At 44.6% G+C, this 8,821-nt stretch overlaps 1 protein-coding gene across 4 annotated transcripts in view; it reads left to right on the top strand.

Moving 5' to 3' along the window:
- Nucleotides 1–8,821, top strand: part of TNFRSF11A (TNF receptor superfamily member 11a) — a 49,194-nt gene that overhangs the window by 8,628 nt on the left and 31,745 nt on the right. The gene's annotated exons all lie outside the window — the stretch shown is intronic.

Raw genomic sequence — 8,821 nt, 5'->3', positions numbered from 1 at the left:
CCCCGCCCCCACCCCCCGCAAGTAAGCTGCACGGTACCTCTGCATTGTAGCCCTGCTGCTGCCTGTGTCTGTCTCATTGCCACCCCCTGCCAGGCTCTGTGCCGAAATGGGGGGTGGGGGTGGGGTGGAGGGGCGGGGCAAGGCCTCCGAGCCAGGGCCATGTACGTGAGAGGTTAAATGTTGTTCTATTTTTAAAGGTTCTTTCTATCTCAGTATGATACTTACAGTGAATTTGCAGACTCTTCTTTAGGTCCAGATGACCTGAGCCCCTACTTTGATGTCTCTACCATGGCACAAATCTAAATCAATCCTATGACGGACATTTTTTTCAGTACCCTAAAAGGCTCTCCCTTGGGAGAAAAGTCGGAATAAGAAGGTCAGGACGCATAGAGCCTCCGGGCCACTGTGAGATGGGGAGGCGTCAGCGGGGTTTGGGCGGAGGCTAATAACGTGGATTAATAATGCACAGCAGCAAGAAATCTGCAAACAGACCCCAACCCCATGTCAATGGAGCTTAAGGTCCAGGGGCAGTTAAATTCAGTGGGGGACACAACCGAATCTTAGGCTTAAACTTTAACCTATTAATTTCTAATGGTCCCAGGGTTTAAAAATTTAACAATGCAACCATAAAAAATCGCCCCCTTCTCATGGGGCTCAGGTTTTTCATGCCCCAGTTGGGGTCCCTGTGACCAGGCCATCAGGTTTCTATTTATGTGGGAAATGACAGATGACCAAAGCACCAGCGTGTGCAAGCGACTGGTTGTCATCAGAACTGTGCAGAGCCATCCTCGTGGGGGAGGGGATGCAGAAGTGATGGCCCCCAGTTCCTCTGTGTCTGGGGCCTCCTGCAGTGCCAGGGGCTCTGTGTGCCCAGCATGAGGACGGGCGTCAGAGCCCGGAGTGGCTGCATTGTGGGTTACTGAGGCACACCCGCATTCTGTCTCTATCAGAAAAGAGAATTGGAGCCCCAGAAAAGATTTCTCATCTTGATTCTGTAACCCCCCAAATCAGGGTGTCTCTGATTTTGCACAAAACCAACAGAGCCTTTCCCACTCCATGCTTTGGGAGTGCGAATTGGATTCAGCACTAGTAGGAAACTATTATAGTCTTCTGTAAAGGGAAGTTATGAGATCACGGTTGTCCTTCAGGAAAAATGATTCATCGATTTAACAAGAGTTTGAGCATTTGCTGCATGTCTAGCACTGTTCAGTCTACTCATCACTAACCATTTAAACAAGTCGCTTCACCTCTTTGTGAGGATGCCAGAGGGTAAGGAAAGTCTCTAGCATGGTGCCTGGCACGCAGTAGGTGTTTCATAAGGGCCCATTCTTCCATCTCTCCTACCCAGGATAAATGGTGTCTGCATCCAGCATTGGGAGGGGTGGTTCTGAACCTTCATTGTATAAATGGAGATGAAGAACATGAGGAAGTTCTGGCTCTTGGTCTTAAACGGAATTTCTGACCTCGCTATTCAAACACTAGCAATGTCAACATCACCTGGGAGCTTGTTAGAAATGCAGAACCTTGGGCCCCACCCCAGACCTACTGGAACCATAATCTGCAGCCTAGTAAGATTCCCAGGTGATTCTCATACAGGTTATTGATTGAGAAGCCTGGTCTGTGAACCTGGGCATGGAGGGTAGCATCAGACTCCCACACCTGCGTTGCTCATAAACAGTGGTGGGTTGAGTTTATTTTTAAAAAACGTTTAGGTCAATCGTGGCTAAGATAAGAGAAGGTAAATTTCAACTGCGTTAATCCAAGAAAAAGAAGAGAGACAAGTCCAGAAGAGCCCAGGGGTAGTGCTGGATGTGGGCGGTGAGGTCTTACAAAGTGAGACAGATGGAGAGGGCCCAGCATGGCAGCAACTGCTCCAGAGGCTGGGACCATAGTGACTCGTGCCCCCACCGCAGCCACCGTGAGGGAGAGGGTCTCCCATCGCGTTCTCCACCCAGGTCCAGCACTCGGCCCCTGCTCAGTAGCCAGCACTGGCTTAGTTCTTCAGGGAACATGGATATAGGCATCATTCTTCTCAAGGAGTTTCTAATCTAGTTAAAGTCCCTGGATGTGGCCACACGAGGACATTGGAGGATATTAAGATGTGGATTACATCTAAGGACACGTGTTGGGGACAGGTGAGTTGGGGAAGATGGGTGGGTGCCGTGCTCAGGGCCCAGTCGCAGCTAACCATATACCAGAAAGAGCAAATAAACAAAACGCAGCCATAGAGCCTCGAAGGGACCAGGACAGGAGGAAGTCCAGGTGGCTGCGGGGCTGTCTCACCAGCTGGAAGGTCTCACAGTCTAGGAATGAGGGGGTTGTTAGGTGAAACCGAAATGGCCAATAGCACTGATGTTACATTTCAGCCTAAGAAGTGACACAGTCTGGGGTTGCGTGGAACCGCAAGAGGTGGCTGGAAGGAGTGGTGGGGTGGGGGAGGGGCTGCAGTGTGGGCTCGGCTGAGGGCGGGGCTGTGAAGGGTTGAGCAAGAGAGTAGCCAGGTGAGACTGAGCCCCATGTGGGCGGGTGGCCCGGGCGCCCCGCTGGGGAGCTGGCTGGGGAGCTGGCTGGGGAGCTGGCCTTCATCTCCGTCTTTAATGTAACCTCTGACCTTTCCACTCAGAGACCAGCAGTGGCCCATCACCTGGGAGGGAGCTTGTTAGAATTGCAGACTCCCAAGCCCCACCCCAGACCCACTGAATCAGAATCTGCATTTTTAATAAGATTTCCAGGTGATTTCTATGCACATTTTAGAAGCACTGGACTTCACTCTGAGGGCCAAGGGCAGTCTAGTCCCTTCCCTGGTCACTTTGGGGGCTTGCGGTTTCATAGCTTGCTGCACCCCAGAATGGAGGCAGAGCCTAGAAGGGTCCTTGGCCTCAGCAGACCAGGCCGCCCTTGGAAGCACATTTACAACAGCAAAGAAGAGAAAGCAGTTCTCATCTGAAACGAATGCAAATTTTTTTTTTTTTTTTTTTTAATCTAAGAATGGTAGGGGAAAAAAGCCTTAAACTCTGGGAGAATAAAGGGGCATTCACTGGTGCTTTTGGAAATCATGTTGAGTCATAATATAAGGACAGGTCAAAGCCGCCCAGTTACTGTGTTTAGGAAACAAACCTCCCTTGCACTTGCATTTCAAGAGCCCGCGGCTGCACACCTCGTACACGCTCGCTTTCTCGGAAAGACAGAGAAACTTGCGATGAAAGTCTTGAAAGGCAAGGTGGTTTCCTCATTTTCCCGTGGGCCGTGTGTTTTCTAGGAGCAGAGATAATACACGCATTGCGAGGGAAGCGAGAAGGAGGTTTCCGTAGAAATCGATACGCCCGCGATGTGCTCCTGCCCAAATACAGACAGCAAGCTTTTTTTCTTTCAGGAGCATATCTGGAATAATGCTGATGGAGCCACAAAAAAGCAAATTTCAAGACAGGCAATTGTTTAACATTTGCTAAATCAAAATGGTGAATCTGTCTAGACTCAGAGTAGGCTACAGTTACTATATATTTTCAAGTGTTTTTTAATCAACCCTGACCTCGGTCACATTTTTTTCTGTGCAAAATATCTATTTCAAAATGATCTGTGGCGAAATGGTTAAGATAGATAGTACATTTTGTATTATGTGCATTTTACCACAGTTAAAAATAAAAGTTAAAAAATAATCTCATGGCAAATGTAATTCCTGCCTGGTAAGGAAAGTAGCATGAAGTGCTTATTATTTAAACCTTTATGGGGTGACAGCAATGTCTAATATGAACTTAAAGTCAAAATCACACAATCCTGGTGGTGCAGGTGTATATTAACTCATGATTTGGAGAAATTATGTAATCAGTTGTGTGACTTTCTAGGCCACCCTTACTTCACTGCGCTAGTCACATGTGGCTTCTTGCTGCTCCTGATCAAGTCACATATGCACCCCGCCCCCGCCCCGGGCCCCAGGACCTCTGCTAATGCTTTTGACATCCGCCTGGAAGTTTCCTCCTGACCTCGCTATTAATTTGGCCTGTTCCCTCACTTTATGCAGGTCTTCACGGAATGCCACCTTTTCGGAGAGGCTTCCTCTCATAATCCCATCACCTTACTTACCTCGCTTTAAGTTTTCATAACAATTATTACAAGCAGATTTCATCATTTGTTAATTGTCCCCCATCTCCTGTGGACTATAAGCAAGGACTCGCTCTGTTTAGTGTCCATCTCCTGTATCCACAGAACCTAAAATTGTCTCTGACACGTAGTCTGTGTTCAGTTAATATGTGAGGAATAAATGACTGTAGATTTAACTTGTCCCATGTTTAGGTTATAAACTCACTGAGCATGTCTTACCTAAATGCTAAACCTCCTAGATGATTTTCTAGAGAAACATGCAGTGATGCTGTTTTGAGTGGGAGCTTTTTTCTTAAATAGGAAAATCAAGGATTTTTTTTTTCAAGATATTGAAAATGAATCTAAGTGTCCTATAGCCGTCTGATACCATTCCTGTCCTGTATGAGCCAGTGCTATTGACAGCTAACTTAAGTTACCCCCCAAAAAATCACGAAGGACTTGAATAGGCATTTCTCCAAGAAGATACATATACAAATAGCCAATAGACACATGAAAAGACGTGCAGCATCATTAGGGAAATGCAAATCAAAACTACAATGAGAGACTACTTCACACCCGATAGCATGGCATTACTAAGGAAAAAAAAAAACAAAAAAAACCCCAGAAAATAACATGTGTTGATGAGGATATGGAGAAATTGGAACTCTCGTACATGGTGCGAGTGTATTAAAATGGTGCAGCCACTATAGCAAACAGTTCGGTGGTTCCTCAAAAAGCCGCATACAGACTTACCATAAGACTCAGGTGTAGACTGCAAAGTTGAAACAGGGACTCGGACAGATGCTCGTGTGCCCGTGTTCACGGCAGCATTGTTCACAACAGCCAAGTGGTGGAAACAACTCAAGCGTCCAGCAACAGACGGATGGATAAACAAAATGTGGAAAATACAATGGAATATTATTCCGCTCTACAAAGGAATGAATTCTGCTGCGTGCTGCGATGTGGATGAACCTCGCAGACGATAGGCCAAATGAAATAAACCAGACACGAAAGGATATGTATTGCGTGATTCCACTATGAGAATTGGACCTATTCTCATAGAGACAGAAAGTGGAATAGAAGTTGCCAGGGGCCGGGTGGAGGGGCAGCGGGGAGTAATTGTTTAATGATTATACGTTTCTGTTTGGGCTGATGAAAATATTTTGGACGTAGACGGTGGCGATGGTTATACAACACAGTGCATGTGCTTAATGCCATCAAGCTGTACATCAAAAACTGGTTAAAATGCTAAATTTTGTTATATATACTTTACCACAATCAAAACAAAGTTTTTAAAGTATTCCAAAGTTAAAATTTGGACAGGCGTGGAAAGAGCCCAGTTCGATGTGTGACGACGAGAGACAGCCCTTTCTCACCTCCTGGGAATGAGCTACTTTCCCTCCTGCAAATATCGTTCAAGATCCCGAGTCGCCACTTTGTTGTGATAATCTAGTGTTATCCATCTTTCCTCTCAGTCGGGTGCTAAAATGCTTTGAGAGGGTTGGGACTGGCTAATATTTTAGATCCTGCACTAAGCCAGTCCCTTGCACAAGTACATCTAGAGCCTAGTAAGGATGGCCATGAAGGTGTGAAAATAGCAGAGTTTTTAAGAGATCGATGCTTTCTATTGGTAAATCCTAGATGAGACAAAAATTTATCTTCAAGATAAAGGTGAATGACAGGCAAAAGAATGACTGTTCTTACTCTATTATTTTATCAACTCGCACCTCTTTGTGGAGGTGGGGGGAGGTCTGTATGTGGGAAAGAGGTTGGTTCATATTTGTGATTTTCAATGAGACCAATAGGATTTGACCAGCTATGATGAATGCCTTTGAGTTAGAGCTTTGAATATTCTTTATCACTAGAAACCCATTCAGAAAATGCATTATAGAATGCCCCAAATCCTTCGGTAGCAGGTCAATTGTAATACTGTTTGTGACGGTCATCATTTTCTTGACAATCTTCTTAAACTAGCCACATTTTTTTTTTTCATGTTGTACCAATCAGAATACTTGAACCTCACTTTTGGCAGCAGAATTTTTTTTTCGAGAGCTGTGTGTGAAATATATTTCTGTGAAATATATTTCCTTGAAATGGATTACGTTTTAAACACTCAGCTTTCTGTTTAAACCCTCTGATTCTCTATATCTATTTCCATTGTGACTGAAAGGACTTAGCTGGTCTAAGGCAGGGTCTTCAAGCTTTTAATGTGTTTCAACTTCAGTGGTCTCCCAGGAGGGGTGAACACGCTCCAGGGGGTATAGCAGGTAATCTATTGGGGTGCCCAGGAGACTCCCCCAAAGCTGCCCTTTTATTCTCTTCTTTAATTTATAAGATACTATCTTTACAAATGCCTATGAAATGTGAAGCTTTGGTTTGTACAAAAGAAAATCGAGTCTGATATTTTCTCTGTAAATGTGTAAGCTTGAAATCCTATCTATCAAGTTCATGTAAAATGAAAATGTCTAGAAGGGCATTCGGTCATAACTCAATTATGTTCCTAGTTAACAGAATCACTAACAGATATGATCTGGTAGACGCTTTATCTGCAGACACCCTGAGTAAGCTGTCTGTACCCTCACCCAAGTGTGGCTTACGTCGCTCACTGAACCCCTAGACAGAAAGCTACTGAAATGACTTGGACCGCTTGCCACAATTTCAGTCCCATAAGAAAGCACTTCTTTATGTGAATTAAACATGCTTTTTAAAAATAAACCTCTTTGATTAAAAACACTTTCTTCTAATCACCTGCTGACATACTGTGCCGTCAGCTTGTGTTTGTCATGGCCAGCTTAAGAATAAATAGGGATGGTGTGCTTAGGAAAATTGTCAGGCCTTCTGAATTTTTCTGTGGGCCTCGTTTCTGTCTTTTCTGCCTTCTTCCCCCTTTCTGGTGAGTCTTTTCCATTTACTCCCTCGGGGAATAATCTCGGTGATTGATGCTCACTAATCTGCGCAGGTGTGCACTTTAGCATCCGCCCCTCTCCTGAGTGCAGGCCAGGTGTGCGCCTCTGTGCCGAGTGACTAATACGATTTCTTCCCTTCGTCCTCCCAGCAGCCTCCTGGACAGATCTTTAGCTTCACAGGGAGAGAGCAGAGTCTAATTTTTACCGAATTTTGCCACTTGCTGATGCTACATCATGGACATGGATCAGCATATCTGATCCTCAGTGCAGGGGAGTGGGCACAGGTATTAGCTCCATTTTCCAGGTGAGGAGACTAAGGCTTAGAATTGGCTTTTCCCCGCCTTGTGCACCAGTTGTAGAAATGTAGACAGTTTTATTAAAGAATTGTCAGGCATTCTTCTGTCCAGGCCAAACTGCAAACTCGATTCTGAGAGCTGCCCTGAATACAGAAGGTTTCTGCCTTGAAGCCCGCCTGCCATGACCACTGGCCTGCGGGGCCAGGCCTCTTCCTTCCCCTTCGCCAGCACTCGGTGCCACGCTCCCCTCCTCTGTCCCAGCCCCTGCCTCTGCTCCACTAGATTCTTACATTCTGGCATGTCAGACATTATTGTAGTTAGTATTTATTTTTTTTCTTTTTCTATAGAAACCTGCCTTATCTGATTTATGAGCTACAAATGACTCCTAGATCATTTCCACTTCCAGTTATGAATTTTTAACTGAGAAGCATGATGGTGCAATGCTTTTTTTCCATTAACAGACATATGACTGTGCCAGGAGCGAAAATCTAAAGCTAGATAAAAGAGAGAAGGCCATCTGGAAGCTTCTGGAAGAAAGGCACTAAGAAATGGGCAAAACATTCGCCAGAACATCTCAATTTAAAGTGTCTGTGTTTTGACTCACTGAAACATTTACTCAGGCCTCTCAGACCTCTCCTGGCTTGTGGACCAGAAGTGACAGCCTTTGCTTGTAGGTTGCTCTGATCTATTAATGCTACCTTTTATTCGTTTGTTTCTAAAAACAAAGGACTTTAGAGGGAAACAATTCTGTGTCGTGGGACTGTTATAGCAAATAAGCTGCCTTGGTGTTCTAGGGACATAGTCACCAGAATTCGTTGTTCTAGGTAGGAGCAGTTTCAATTGTGACTTTCATGAAGGATATTTTTTCAAGGGCCGCAGGACTATTGGGTGTTATTTTCACATTTGTTTCTCTCTTAACAAAAACCACATCTTTCAGTTCTAGTGTAGCATTCAGAAATTTGATACCATCTTTACTTAAATTATAGCCAAATTCTCAAATAGAGTCACAGATGATATTTTTACAAAATAAAATCTATGGAAAATCCCTCATTTGTTCTTCTGGTTGGGTTCTTTTCCTCTTGATTTAACAGAAGGGGCCAAGCTTTGTTCTGCTTTGTTACGTGTCAGCCTGAATTTTTAATAGGGCAAGAAAGTAATTTTAGTATCCGTAATGAATTTCACTACGACGGGGTTGACTAACAGCACAAAAAATAAATATTTAAGTCAGCCTTCCCCTGCAGAATTCTAAATGCAAATCCACCAGCCTCTGTAGCTCTGCTAGCAGAAATGCCGGATTTCTCAGCTCAGGGCTTTTCAGAATTAAAGCCACCCTGGAAATCCATCCACATAGTTTTATAAAGAGAATTTCGATTTATGATATATTATCTTCCTCCTACGTCCCAAAGCCTTGCATAGACTGTGGACATGCTTATTCCAGCAGAGTGTGTCAGCCGTTAAGGTAAACACCGGCTTGTACGCCTTGAAACAAATACACACACGACACAAAACACAAGAAATTGAGGCAGCAGAAGGCCAAGACAT

The sequence above is a fragment of the Pteropus medius genome, unplaced genomic scaffold, assembly GCF_902729225.1.
Source record: "Pteropus medius unplaced genomic scaffold, Ma_sr-lr_union100, whole genome shotgun sequence".
Classification (NCBI taxonomy): Eukaryota; Metazoa; Chordata; class Mammalia; order Chiroptera; family Pteropodidae; genus Pteropus; species Pteropus medius.
This window is presented reverse-complemented; position numbering and strand designations above follow the sequence as displayed.